The sequence below is a fragment of the Amblyraja radiata genome, chromosome 27 (assembly GCF_010909765.2).
Source record: "Amblyraja radiata isolate CabotCenter1 chromosome 27, sAmbRad1.1.pri, whole genome shotgun sequence".
In the NCBI taxonomy this organism is placed as follows: domain Eukaryota; kingdom Metazoa; phylum Chordata; class Chondrichthyes; order Rajiformes; family Rajidae; genus Amblyraja; species Amblyraja radiata.
In genome coordinates, this window is record NC_045982.1 from 20,909,938 (window position 1) to 20,925,545 (window position 15,608).

The 15,608-nt window shown below is 44.6% G+C and overlaps 1 protein-coding gene across 1 annotated transcript in view; it reads right to left on the reverse strand.

Moving 5' to 3' along the window:
* Positions 1-15,608, reverse strand: part of csmd2 (CUB and Sushi multiple domains 2) — a 573,225-nt gene that overhangs the window by 86,406 nt on the left and 471,211 nt on the right.

The window sequence follows — 15,608 nt, forward strand, 5'->3', positions numbered from 1 at the left end:
AAGTCACCTTGCAGCCTCCTAGCATCCTCCTCACAGCTAACACTGCCCCCCTGCTTCGTGTCATCCGCAAACTTGGAGATGTTGCATACCTCATTGAAACATCAGAATAGTGAAAGGCTTGAATAGATTGGATGTGTAGAAGATGTTTCCAAATATTAGGAGGGTCTAGGACTAGAGGTCATAGTCTTAGAATTAAAAAATGTTCTTTTAGGATGGAGATGAGGAGAAATCTGTGGAATTCTTTGCCACAGAAGGCTGTAGAGGCCGATTCAGTGGATATTTTTAAGGCAGAGATTGATAGACGTTTGATTAGTACAGGTGTCAGAGGTTATGGGGAGAAGGCAGGAGAATGGGGTTAGGGGCCGGTCCCACTGCGGCGACCAAACCCGCGAGTTCAGAAGAGTTTGCCCTCGACTCATACATGCAGCATGGTCGACACGAGGTCCTAGGAGGTCTTTGCAACTCTCCTTCATGCTCGGGAGTAGTCCCCGCGTACTCGAGGCCTCAGCTAGGTCATGGCGTATTTTTCAACATGCTGAAAAATGCCCGCTTCGCCATGGAAAAAAATCTATATATTTTTTACTTGTAGGTTTAGTCGAGATAGGTCGTAGTAGGTCGGCATGTTATTCATGGGTAATCAAGGGTAGTTGTAGGTAATCAAAGGTAGTTGAAGATAGTCGTAGATAGTTTTCAACATAGTCGAAGGGAGGTCGAAGAGGATCGAAGGAGATTGTCTTCACTCTCCACTATTCGGTGTCCAATTTTCCCAAAGCTAGTCGAAGCTGGTCGAAGCTAGTCTTCAACACAGTTGAAGGAGGTCTTCCACATAGTCGAAGGAGGTCTTCAACATGACACTATTTCAAACTCTCCTAAACTCTTCTAAATTTGCCAATTACGTCGCCGTAGTGGGACAGGCCCTTTACTCTCCTTCATGCTCGAGAGTAGTCTCCGCTTACTCGAGGCTCCATGAGAAAAATCAATATTTGTTTTAGTCGTAGGTTGGCATGTTATTCGTAGGTAATCGAGTGTAGTCGATGGTAATCAAAGGTAGTCGAAGGTAGTCATAGATAGTCTTCAACATAGTCGAAAGGAGGTCGAGGGAGGTCGAAGGAGATTGAAGGAAGTCATCTTCACTCTCCACTATTCGGTGTCCAATTTTCCCGAAGCTAGTCAAAGCTAATCTTCAACATAGTCGAAGGAGGTCGAAAGAGGTCTTCTACATAGTCGAAGGAGGTCTTCAAAATGACACTTTTTCAAACTGTCCTAAACTCGGGGATTAGGTCGCCGCAGTGGGACAGCCCCTTTAGGAGGGCGAAATAGATCAGCCATGATTGAATGGCGGAGTAGACTTGATGGGCTGAATGGCCTAATTCAATTCCTATCACTTATGATCTTATGAACCCAACCCATCCCACTGTTCTCCCATTGTTGAGCTTCAACCCATGAATATCAATAACATTGTTGCATCTCACACCCCTGTCAACATTGTTACTAGGCTCCTATTTTTAATTATGCTTTTAAAACATAAATATTCTTCTTGTAATTAATAGATATAAAAGCAGAGGTGGCAGATGTGGATTTCCTCACAAGCCATGGTTGCCGCTGCAGTGGTTTAATACACTATTAATGTGTTTGCTGTCTCACACATTTTAATACATGGAAATTACCACACAAAAACTGCATAAAGCAATGAAAAGTTCATTGTGAACAGTTCCTCTGTATTTCTGTCAACACTGAAAAGGAAAGAAAATCAAAGAGCTTGGAGCTATTCGCATGAATGCTCGTCACAACTGTTGTTTGTCAGCTGCAGAAAAGCACAATTGGCAGAGCATTGAATTCATCATCTGCCCAAAACCTACACTTTGAAAGCTTCACCTGCAGTCTCCTTCCAAGTATTTTGAAAATAGCAAAGACATTCTCAAATCCTCTCAGAAGGAGTTATCAATCCTCTGTGCCATGGGATTTTGTCATCCCATGGCACAAAGCAAATGCTGGGAAATTCAGGAAACAAACATCTAGAATGAAATACACAGAATCCTTGAAATATTACATCAATATCGGTAGCAAAATGTACTTCAAACGGATAGATTTTAATCACAACTTCGAGTAATTTGAAAACAATTCAACTTTACATGGATATTAAAATGTTGAAATACTGATGAAATAAATTCCAGGTGAAAAGGTGAGGTGATAATTCCAGTGATTGGTGTAAAAAAAAAAATCCACTCACATAACAATGCAAACCAGTATCAACATGTCATATTGAAATGCTATTAGAAGTTCCAGGGATAGTTCAGAAGTGATAGGGGAACTATAAGTAGCAGGTATGTTTAACAAGGAAGTTTTGATATTTGTTTAAGGAACTGCAGATGCTGGAAAATCAAAGGTACACAAAAATGCTGGAGAAACTCAACGGGTGCAGCAGCATCTATAGAGCGAAGGAAATAGGCAACGTTTCGGGCCGAAACCCTTCTTCAGACTGAGTTTTGATATTTGACTTTTAAATATTTCAAATACCTATTTGAAATAAAATATTTTAATATAACATGTGCCTTCCCCTAGCTTGTACAGAAGAACATTGTTATAATCTATGGACAATTAATGCTGTTGGATTATTCAGTCTCTGACCTTTTTTCAGTGCATAGGCCTGTATGGTTGTTTGAATGGATGTGTTCGTAACAGAGGATAAATTGATTTATAGTGTCTCCACATTGCGGAATTCATAGAATTGTTACAGCAGAGGAAGAGGTTCATTGGCCCTCTATGCTCATGCCTACTCTCTTCTCGTTCCACCTCTCAGTCTCTTCTCCACAGCAATTCCTCTCTTCATCATATATCTCTATAATTACAGTTTGAGGCCACAATAAGACCTGCCACCACACCATCTGCAGGCAGTCCATTCCAGTTTCCAGTCACAAATGTAAAACGCTTTTTTCCCCATGCAAGCATTGATTTTCAATCTCATTTATTTTATATCCATGAGCTGTACTCCTTGTCATTGCCTTCAGTGAGAATAACCTCACAACGCCAACTTTGTCTAGATCCCTCATCATCTTATGTACTTCAAATTTCACCTCATCCTTCTCTCAAGGAAACTATCCTAACTTTTCTAATCTATCCTTCTAACTACTCCTTCATCCCAGGAATCCTTCCTGTAGATGGTCCATGCATGCAACCAATAATATAGCTACCTCAGTACCACTAACCACGCCTTAGTTATCAAGTATAATAACTCTCTCTATCCCTCCCTCCCTCTCTTGGTTCCAGCACGGTTATAGACTGCAAATAGTCAGTGCTGGAATGTGTCTAACCTGAGTGATCATTAAACAATAAGTAAAATTACAAGTGTGTCAGACTTAACATCTTTACGTGGTGTCAGATAGTTAAAACGCCCGCCTCCTGTTCATCGGGTTTTATTTCTTTATAAGTGTTGCGTTATCGGAGTTTGTTTCGCACCCCTCTACCATTATGGCCTCCTCGTGCCAGCCATCGCCCCTGGTCTTTGATGCCGACATAACGGAGCGCTGGGCGACTTTTGAGTTGGATTTCACACACTACATGAATATAATTCACCGTAATGATCCCGATGCCGTCAAAGCATCTCTCCTGCTGAACCTTGCCAGTCCTGATGCCATGAGGAGAGCACTTGCTTTTGCCTACAATCCCGCGGTCCAGGATGAAAACGATCTGGTCCTAGTGCCTGCGGAGTCTGCCAACGATCCGGTATGTTTGCTACGGAAGTTTGCTGAAATTTGTGACTTGCCCTCTAACTGCATTTTAGAGCGAGATAAGTTCTTTACGCGGAAACAACAGCCTGATGAGCGAGTTGAGTGTTTTATTGCTGATCTGCGCTATCCCGCCCAGAGGTGCCGATTTGAAAATATGACTGACCAGCTTACTAGGGACATTTTAGTAACGGGGATGATGTATCAGAAGTTGCGATCGGAACTACTGAGAAAGCCAGATCTTACTCTGACCGAGACCATGCACGCATGCAGGTTGGCCGAAGTTGTTGACCCGCAGTTCAGACAGCGGGAGTCCGATAGCCGAGCTATCAATCTAACGGTTCTCAACAGACCGCGTCCCAAAATAGACTACAATAGACCTGTGCCGCGGACAAGCTACCCCCCAGGCAGACACGTTGTTAAAAAGTGCCCCAATTGCAATTATGTGCATTCGATGCAGTCGCAGTGCCCGGCTTACGGAAAATCCTGCAATTTCTGCTAGAAATTTAACCATTTCTCGGCATCCTGCCGGATCCATAGGAAACTTCCCCCAGCTTCTAGACAAGTATTAAACAACCTGGTACAAGTCGATAACGAGTTTGGTTCCCAGTTTGCTCTCGACACTGCCCACGACTCTGAGCCAATTAGTTCTCAAGGAGATGCTAGTGTATTCACACTCCTACAAGCACCTGTTCTACTCCCTGATCCATCGGTCCTCGTTACTGTCAACAATCATTCTTTCTCGGCTAAGCTCGATACTGGGGCAAAGGTCAATGTTATGTCGAAAAGCCTGTTCTAAAAGATTAGACTTAATGAGCTGCTGACTGCAGACCGTTCGACTTTACATGCTTGTGGGGGTGAGGTGCTGAGACCTGTGGGGAAGGCCACTTTCAATTGTGTGCTGCAGAAGTTATCGCGGCCGCTCCTGTTCTATGTTCTCGACTATGACTGTGTGACTCTGTTGGGCAACCAGGCATGCCAGGACCTAGGACTGGTGTCCTTCGACCGCACCATCAACGAAGTGCAGGTGTTGCTGGATCCGATGTCTGAGTACCCGGACCTGTTCGACAATGAGCTGGGCAAGCTACCACTCGTTTACAAAATCGCCACCGACCTGAAAGTGGTGCCCGTGGTCCGTGCACCACACAGAGTATCCCTCGCTATGAAGGATAAAGTTGAGTCTATGCTGAAAAGCATGGTCGCAATGGGAGTGCTGGAAGCGGTTAGCGAACCCACCGACTGGGTCTCCACCATGGTCGCCACCCTGAAAAAGGACAAGAACGAGATACGGGTGTGCATCAATCCGAAGGACCTGAACCTCGCGATCAGGCGACCACACTACCCCATGAGAACCGTGGAAGACGTTGCAGCTCAAGTCGGCCAGGCCACGGTCTTCTCTGTCCTTGATGTCAAGAGCTCTTTCTGGCAAATACCTCTCGACAAACGCTCCTCCGACCTGACAACGTTTTCCACTCCATATGGCAGATTCAAGTTCCTACGGGTGCCATTTGGTATTAGCTCTGCCAGCGAGGTGTTTCAGCGGTCCATGGAACAGCTGTTTGCTGGCATGCCGTGTGCCATCATCGTGGATGATATCCTAGTCTACGGGAAGAATGCTGCCGAACATGACAAGAACCTCCGCCGGGTCCTGGACTGGGCCCGACAGATCAATTTGAAACTGAACAAAAAAAAATGCAGATTCCACGTCTCCGAAATGCCTTACGTCGGGCATATCTTCACTTCTAACGGTCTGAAGCCCGACCCGCAAAAGACAAATGCAATCTCCCAGATGTCAGCCCCCACCGATGTCCTCGGTTTGCAGCGATTCCTGGGCATGGTCAACTACCTGGGGAAGTTCATACTTAATCTCAGTGAACTGAGCTCGTCCCTGAGACAGCTAACAAAAAAGGACACTGCCTGGTCCCCACAACACCAGCAGGCTTTCGAATGGCTGAAGTCTAAGTTGACCAGTACCCTGACCCTAAAATTCTTCGACCTGCGCCGTCCCATTGTTGTTACCTGTGATGTCTCTCGTTTTGGACTAGGTGCTGCCTGCCTGCAGCTCTACGACGACGGATCGCTGCTACCGGTCTCGTATGCCTCAAGGACCATGACCGACACGGAGCAACGGTATGCTCAGATCGAGAAGGAGCTCCTGGCTGTGGTGTTCGCCTGCTCCAAGTTCAAAGACTTCCTCTTCGGCAGCAAATTCACAGTCGAAACCGACCACCAGCCATTAGTGACTATCCTCAACAAACCGATACATATTGCCCCCGCCAGGCTGCAGCGCATGATGCTGCAGCTCCAGCGTTTTGATTTCAACATCGTTTACAAGAAGGGCACTGAGATGCATGTGGCTGACACCCTGTCTCGTGCCCCACTAGCCTCCTGTGACCGTCACCCCTACGAGCAGGTGGACCTGCTGGTACTGAACGTCAACTTTGTCCCAACCAAGCAGCTACAGTGCCTGACCGAGCACACCGCCGCTGACCCTGCGTTGCAGCAGCTCGCAGCCGTTATCAAGCGCGGGTGGCCCGACAGACGCACCACTTTGCCGTCGGGTGCTCAGCCTTTCTTCCTAGTCCGTGATGAACTGGTGATCCAAGACGGAGTCATCGTCAAGGGCCACAAGGTCGTGGTCCCAGCCTCCCTCTACGATCTATACTTCAATGCAGCCCACAGCAGTCATCCCGGGGTCGATGCTACCATTTCTCATGCCCAAGGACAATTTTACTGGCCTGGTATGGCCAAATACATCAGGGACAGAGTGTCCTCCTGTCCCTCCTGCAACAACCTCGCCCCACACCAGCAGCGCCAGCCCCTTTTGCAGCAGCCGGCGCCTACCATGCCCTGGACATCGCTGGCTGCCGACATATTAGAATGGCGGGGCAAGCAGTTTCTCGTCCTGGTCGACTCCTACTCCAACTGGTTCGAGGTGGACATACTTCCCTCCATCACCTCCGAGATGGTCATCAGCAAGCTGCGCAGGCACTTCGCCACCTTCGGTGCCCCTGTACGCTTGCAGACCGACAACGGCCGGCAATTCACAAGCGCCGAATTCAAGGCTTTCGCTGCCAGGTGGAACTTTCATCACTACACCAGCAGCCCTGAGTATCCACAGAGTAATGGCCTGGCCGAACGGGCTGTGCCGAGTGCTAAGGCTCTGCTGGAGCAGTCGCTCCTGTCCAACTGCGATTTCTACCTGGGCTTGCTCAACCTACGAAACATCTCCCGGGACCCAGCCATGGGTTCCCCTGCCCAGCGTCTGATGTCGAGGATGACAAGACCACCCATGCCAATCGCCCAACAGGCCCTGCTACCCAAAGTGCTCGAGCCTGCCACTGTCCAAAAGCGAGTTGACCAGAAGCATGAAAGCCAACGACGGTCGCATGATAAGTCCTGCCGCTCGCTGTCTCCTCTACTGCCAGGCCAAGTCGCTCAGATGCAGACTACCACCGGCTACTCCCGCCTCGCGACCGTGGTCGGTATGGCTGACTCCCCCAGATCTTACCTGGTGGAATACGAAGGGACTGTCAATCGTCAGAGCCGTCAACACCTGCTGGCCGTGAACGAGCCGAAGCCTGCACCTGCGGGTCCTTATGCTCCTCCGTTGCCGTTCCAGCCTGTCACTGCCGATCTCTCTGCTGTTCCCCGCATGCCGCACACCCCTCCGCTGCTGCAGTCTCCTCCTCCTCTGCGTTCTCCTCCTCCTCGGCCGCCTGGTTTTGGCCGGGTTTCTTCACCTCCTCAGAATTCACCTCCCCCTCCTGCTTTTCCAGCTTCGACTGCGTTTGATCCTGCTTTAACTTTCTCGCCTGCCTCCGCTACGCCTTCTCTTCTTTCCGATGTGGGGGGGGGAGGTGTTGTACGCACGCGTTCGTGTCGCATTGTCAAGCCGCCTGTTCGCTACGGCGACTTTGCTTAAACTCGCATGCCCTGTGCTGTTACATTGCCACGGCTAATTCTGTTTTGATTTCTAAGGGAAGGATGTAGATGGTCCATGCATGCAACCAATAATATAGCTACCTCAGTACTACTAACCACGCCTTAGTTATCAAGTATAATAACTCTCTCTATCTCTCCCTCCCTCTCTTGGTTCCAGCACGGTTATAGACTGCAAGTAGTCAGTGCTGGAATGTGTCTAACCTGAGTGATCATTAAACAATAAGTAAAGTTACAAGTGTGTCAGACTTAACTTCTTTACACTTCCCATAAATCTTTTCCAGATCTTCTACAAAGCCTTCACATCCTTTATCTCAGGAGGTTAACAGAACTGAGCACAATACTTCAATTGAAGGTGGGCCAGAGTTTTGTAGGAAGGAACTGCAGATGCCGGTTTACACCGAAGATAGACACAAAATGCTGGAGCAACTCAGCGGTCCAGACAGTATCTCCGGCAAGAGGGAATGGGTGACGTTTCAGGTTGAGACCCTTCTTCAAACTCTGAAGAAGGGTCTCAACCTGAAACAACAAAAGTTTCTAAAGGTATGTAAAAAGGAAAAGATACATTGAAGACAAATGTAGGTCCCTTACAGTCAGAGACAGGTGAATTCATAATGGGAAACAAGGAAATGTCAGAACAGTTAAATGAGTACTTTGGTTCTGTCTTCTCTAAGGATGACAATTTCCTGGAAATTCTAGTGCACCGAGGATCTGGTGGGAGGGAGCAACTGAAGGGAATCCACATTAGTCAGAAAATGGTGTTAGGTAAACCGTTGGGACTGAAGGCAATTAATTCTCCAGGGCCTGAAGGTCTGCAACCCAGAGTACTCAAGGAGGTGGCCCTAGAAATCATGGATACATTGGTGATCATTTTCCAATGTTCTCTTGACTCTGGATCAATTCCTGTGGACTAGAGGGTAGCCAATGTAACTCCACTTTTTAAGAAAGGAGGGAGAGAGAAAACGGGGAATTATAGATCAGTTAGCTTTACATTGGTAGTGGGGAAGGTGCTGGAGTCGATTATTATAGATGCTATAGCAGTGCATTTGGAAAGCAGTGACGTGATCGGTCAAGGTCAGCAAGGATTTATGAAGGGGAAATCATGCTTGGCTAATCTTTTTGAATTTTTTGGGGATGTACCAAGTAGAATGGATAAGTGAGAAACAGTGGATGTGGTGTAACCGGGCTTTCAAAAGGCCTTTGCAAGGTCCTACACAAGAGATTGGTGTGTAAAATTAGAGCAGAGGGTATTGGGGGTGGGGTATTGACATGGATAGAGAACTGGTTGGCAGACAGGAAGCAAAAAGTAGGAATTACCGGGTCCTTTTCAGTATGCAGGCAGTGACTAGTGGGGTGCCGCAAGGCTTGGTGCCGGGACCCTAGTTGTTTACAAAAAATAATTATTATTTAGACAAGGGAATTAAATGTGACATCTCCAAGTTTGCGGATGACATAAAGCTGAGTGGCAGTGTGAGCTGCGCGGAGGATGCTATGAGGCTGCAGGGTGACTTGGAGAGGTTGGGTGAGTGGGCAGAAGCATGGCAGATGCAGTATAATGTGGATAAATGTGAGGCTATCCACTTTGGTGACAAGGACACGGCATGAAGGCAGATTATTATCTGAATGGTGTCAGTTTCGGAGAAGAGAAGGTGCAACGAGACCTGGGTGTCCCTGTACATCAGTCACTGAAAGTAAGCATGGAGGCACAGCAGGCAGTGAAGAAAACCAATGGCATGTTCGCCTTCATTGCGAGAGGATTTGAGTTTAGGAGCAAGGAGGTCCTATTGCAGTTGTACAGGGACTTGGTGAGACCACACCTGGGGTATTGTGTGCAATTTTGGTCTCCTAATTTGATATTATTGCTATTGAGGGAGTGCAGCATAGGTTTACCAGGATAATTCCCGGGATGGCAGGACTGATGTATGATGAAAGAATGGGTCGACTGGGCTTGTCTTCACTGGTATTTAGAAGGATGAGAGCGGATCTTATAGAAACAGATAAAATTCTTAGAGGATTTGACAGGGTGGATGCAGAAATAATGTTCTCAATGTTGGGACAGTCCAGAACCAGGGGTCACAGTTTCAGAATACGGGGTAGGCCATTTAGGACTGAGATGAGGAAAAACGTTTTCACACAGAGGTGTGACATTGTGGAATTCTCTGCCACAGAAGGCAGTTGAGGGCAATTCACTGGATGTTTTCAAGAGAGTTAGATTTAGCTCTTAGAGCTAAGAGAATCAAGGGATATGAGGAAAAAGCCAGAATGGGGTACTGATTTTGGATGATCAGCCATGATCATATTGAATGGCGGTGCTGGCTCGAAGGGCCAAATGGCCTACTCCTGCACCTAATTTCTATGTTTCTATGTCCTCTAAATTTTTTTTGTTGTGGACCATTTAGAGAGAAGAGCATTTTTTCTGGATCTCACCATCCCTATCACCCACCCATTCGATAATACAAGCATGGAATGAGAAGAATTCTATTTTATAACTGTGACCCTCTGACTTTATTATTCTTATCCTTGGCCAGTTTGAAATCCCAGGACATAACAAAATATAACGTGTAAGAATACACTTCTGGTAATAGCTTGTGCATTTCCTGGCGAAACATTTGCAAAACAAAATGAGGATAATAAATTTTAATATTTGTGATCAGAGCTCATGGAAAATGCATGTTTTTGTTTGTTTTGATTGTATTCTCTCCAGGGTAGTTAGGAATAATTGTTATGAGCGAGAAAAATAAGTGCAGCACTTGCTGATAATTTTCTTCTTATGCAGTGGTTGACTAAATAAATTAATTCACATATGTAGTTTAAACTATGAATGATTTTACAGCAATACCTGAAGCAGTCTGTTAATAAAGAGCAGATTGTTAATAAATTAGGAAAGATAGCTAAAATATTTAGATTTTATTTCCTTCATTGAATGAGTTTTTTTGTTTCTGTTCTGTTCACATCATATTGCAGAACGCATTGTATATTAGTAGATTTGTCTCCATAATTTACTTTGGGTTTATCCTATGCTACTACATCTTCATTTGTCCCACTGTATGGATAATTGTACATTGTTGAGAAAATGTTAAAGAGAATAGATTGCAAATTATAACTGATGCGAAATGAATAAACGTAGGGATTATAATTTAGTCAGTATCTCTCTCATTTGCAGCAAAGAATTGTGGAATCTCCGAATCAATATAGTGATAACGTTGCAAAGGCAGAACTCCTTATAAAGGAACAGCAAGCCTCCAAATTTCCCTTCAAGATTCCATTCCATTTAGTTCAGCAACTCAGCCACAACTTGACATGAATAGAGACCCAAGTTCCTCCAAGCTTTTGTAGAACTATTCCTCGAGTTAAACCAACTTAAATAGCTCAAAGCACCAGCATGAAAACTGGTGGACTTTGTGATTTTTATATCGTGCTGTGATTTTACACACTGGCACACATTTGATTCACAGATTTACTCAGTTCCCCTGTACTTCGTCAGCTGTGCATCAGTCATCTTCTATCATGGGAGTGGGATGAGCTACAAAGGACATCTTGAAGGGCCAACAAACTCAGTCTCCAGATGACATTGGCAAGGAATTGGATGAGAAAAGATTTGTTCTGTTCGCATTGCATCAAGAAGGAGGTGCCAAAACACAAGAAACTTTATCACTTGGCCACTATATATTGTTTGTTAATTTGCTTTAAAGTATTACGCAAGTGAATTGTATCTTAAGCCTGATCTTTAAACTTGTTTGAGTGCCTTTGTACAAGTGTGCTACTCTTTCATGAATGCAGCCTTGGTAGACCAACCGTGTGAAACAAATGGACTGAGGTCTGCAGATCTTGATGTTAACTGCACTTGTGTATTTGAACTCTACTTTGGCACAGATTATTCCCACTGAAACAAAACTTTGTTCGAGAGATGAGCCCTGTTTCAGCATTAGTTAATAGGAACCAATCTTTTCTGATCCCCAAAGCCGGATTCTGATATATCATGCAAGTAGACTCTGAGACATTTCTCACTTTCCCCTCAGCCATATACACATGCGCACATGCTTTCAAAGGCATGTGTTTAATGGCCTTATATAACCAACCTCTCCTCCCCACATGCTGACACAATGACTTGTCAACTCTACCCTCTTCCCTCTGATCCCAACGCTACATATATCTGTCATCATCAATCCCTCAAGCTTCATTCCTCTTTGCTGTTTTTCACTGATCCTTCCCAACCTGGCCCATTCATGGTTTCCCTGGACATTTAGATCATTATCTCTGGTTTGGTTTTGTTAAGCAAAGCAAGTTTCTCATATGTTTGAAAGCAAATTGCAAAAGACCAAAAGTGAACCTTGTGTATGTACAAAGAACGATGCTGCGTCAGTACAGTACAGGCTTACTATTGTCATCGTCCATCATGATTCTTCATTATTTTATAGTAATTACGGCCTAACCAAAATATTTATCCTTCTGATTCTATAAATTCAACTTTCTTTAAACAAGCATTGCAATGAGTCGGTATACACAAATGTCATTTAACAACGTTTTAAAAAATAATAACACGATTATGGAAGAGATCTAATGAGTAGAGTGATTTAATTCATGTGCAGAAATAGAGCCCACTCGGCTTGCACCAAATCATGGTTGGTGCAGGTAGAACAAAAGCATTGATTTGGATGAATAGGAGCAACTGCAAGGAAGAAAATAATTTTCATATTTAATTAAAAACATTAGTACAAACAATGTAAAGTATATTGGGGCTGTTAAAAAAATAAGTTTTTAATTTTAATCTTTGAAAGGCTTTGAATATTTCTGAACACTAGGGACAACTTGATAAATTGACAGTCTGAAAAACCGGTGCCGGGGGAGGAGGTGGGCAGTTTGCTTTGCTTGTTGGAGCTACAAGTGTTTACAGGCCATTGTAAGCATAGATCTTTTTCCAGCCAACCCCCAGAAGTGTATTATCTGTCACAATTAAAGACCCAAACCACCATAGGAAGGTTTACAGAGTTGGAAATGACCATAGTGGTACAAAAATGGGACTGGTAACTTCTCTGCACTCACGGTCACTGCAAATGGACTGAAGTGAAACACATTGTGTCTCATCCCTCAAAAGAGCACAGTTTAAAAGAACGGGCAACTAAGTGGCCTAGTCTCAGAAAACTATCTATGGTTTCCTTCCTTAATATTTGCACTGGTATAAAACACATTTATTTTACATAAGATTGAACATCAAAGAAGCACAGAGAAAATCTGTAATACAAAGGTGCTCGTCTGGCAAGGAAGCATCAATGCACAAACCTTATTGCTTTAATATAGCACAATATCTTATTCCACATTAGGGTCGTACTTATTCTTCCTCACTAAAATGTAGAAGATCCAAATTATGATAGAGTAGCCATATCGTCTGGGAGGGTGGAGGAGGGGCAGCTCAGATTAAATGAAGTTGTGGAGAGAAACAATGTAACTCAATTCTTGTGCGAACACCACCTGACACTCGGAAATGAAATGGCCCAGTGATAATTGAGACACGATGCAAAGGATATCTTGTTGAAATGGGAGTCAGAATTATAAGCAGGTGTGCCAACATTACTAGATTACAGCACTATTAATCTACAAATATTGAACAGCTGCCTGCCTCACCCTCTCCCTCCCTCTCTCCATCACTCATTGACACCTACCCCTTTAATGAAGCATTTGCAATTTATTCTAATTTTATTTTTGATGGCCTTGTGTCAAATGGTGTCGAATAATATTACTGTGAGGTGTCTTGTGGTAGTTTAATTATCCAGAGGTTGGGTGGCAAAGGGTTGTTTTCATCCGTGACATGAGACTGAAAATCGTATATCATGTTTATGCCTAATTATGGGGCAAATCATGACAATTGTGAAATTCTGTAGGGCACCAGTTTGCAAATCTCTCCAACAACACCAAACTAACGTCTGTATTACAGAAATATGTTACTCATTATTTAATGTTCCCTACGGAATACTGTAAGGCCACTTGTTCCATTTCGTTCTAGGGGCATTGTTGCTGAGCACTCCTGAAATAAAATATTCTTAATCCCACATTACTGAATTTGGAAATGTGCAGATAAATGAAACAGCTGAAATCTCTGGCCATTCTCCACTATCAGCCCACTAAACCAACTATCACTTCCACTTGGAAATGACACCCTGAGTCCACCAGTCTTGTATTCGCTCTCTCAAGCTTGGTCCCTTCCAATCTTGCAGTGCTCCGAAGAAAGACACAAAATGCTGGAGTAACTCAGTGGTCAGGCAGCATCTCTGGAGAAAAGGAATAGGTGACATTGAGACCCTTCTTCAGACTGAGAGCTAGGGGTGAGGGAAACTAGAGATATGAAAAGGTTCAGAACAAATTGTAGTTGGCACCGATGACCAAGGAAAGGTGGAGCCCACAATGGTCCATTGGCTGTGAACGAGGTGACGATGAGTCACTCCAGCAATTTGTGACTGCCCAATATATCTTCCATCCCCCAGTAGGGATTAACGGGTCCCTTTCAGAATGGCAGGCAGTGACTAGTGGGGTACCGCAAGGCTCGGTGCTGGGACTACAGCTATTTACAATATACATCAATTATTTGGATGAAGGGATTCAAAGTAACATTAGCAAATTTGCAGATGACAGAAAGCTAGATGGCAGTGTAAATTGTGAGGAGGATGATATGAGAATGCAGGGTGACTTGGACTTGTGAGGTTATCCACTTTGGTAGCAAAAACAGGAAGGCAGATTACTATCTAAATGGCGTCAAGTTGGGAAAAGGGGAAGTACAACGGGATTTGGAGGCACTTGTACATCAGTCTATGAAAGTAAGCATGCAGGTACAGCAGCCAGTGAAGAAAGTGAATGGCATGTTGGTCTTCATAAAAAGAGGAATCGAATATAGGAGCAAAGAGGTCCTTCTGCAGTTGTACAGAGCCCTAGTGAGACCACACCTGGAGAATTGTGTGCAGTTCTGGTCCCCTAATTTGAGGAAGGACATTATTGCTATTGAGGGAGTGCAGCGTAGGTTTACAAGGCTAATTCCCGGGATGGCAGGACTGTCATATGCTGAGAGAATGGAGCAGCTGGGCTTGTACACTCTGGAGTTTAGAAGGATGAGAGGGTATCTCATTGAAACATATAAGATTGTTAAGGGCTTGGACACGCTAGAGGCAGGAAACATGTTCCCGATGTTGGGGAGTCCAGAACCAGGGGCCACAGTTTAAGAATAAGGAGTAAGCCATTTAGAACGGAGATGAGGAAATACTTTTTCTCACAGTGAGTGGTGAGCCTGTGGAATTCTCTGCCTCAGAGGGCGGTGGAGGCAGGTTCTCTGGATGCTTTCAAGAGAGAGCTAGATATGGCTCTTAAAAATAGTGGAGTCAGGGGTTATGGGGAGAAGGCAGGAACGGGGTACTGATTGGGGATGGTCAGCCACGATCACATTGAATGGCGGTGCTGGCTCAAAGGGCCAAATGGCCTACTCCTGCACCTATTGTCTATTGTCTAACATCAGACCACCACTGATCCCAGTATCTACTAGTGCCGAGTTGAATTTCACAATTGCCATAATTTGAACCAGAAATTGCCATACACCTGATTTACTTCAGGCTAAATTGATTTTAAGTCATATAGCTCTGATGGAAGCAGCACTTTACCATCCAACTTCTAGATGATTAAATGACCACAGGTCACTACCATGAATATTTTTGGGCACTGTTTGATACAAGCCACTAAAAGTAAAATTAGGATAAATACCCAAGTGCTTAATTAAGGGGATAGATTCCAATGGGTGATGGAGGGAAGGAGGGAAAGAGGAAGGAAGAGCATGATGAAGAGTTAGAGAGTTACAGAAATTAGGGTGCAGAAAAACTTAGTCCAATTAAAGAAATTGGATATAAATGCACCCATTATTATTTTTATGTCAGAGTTGACGTCAGGTAGCTCATGTATCATGAG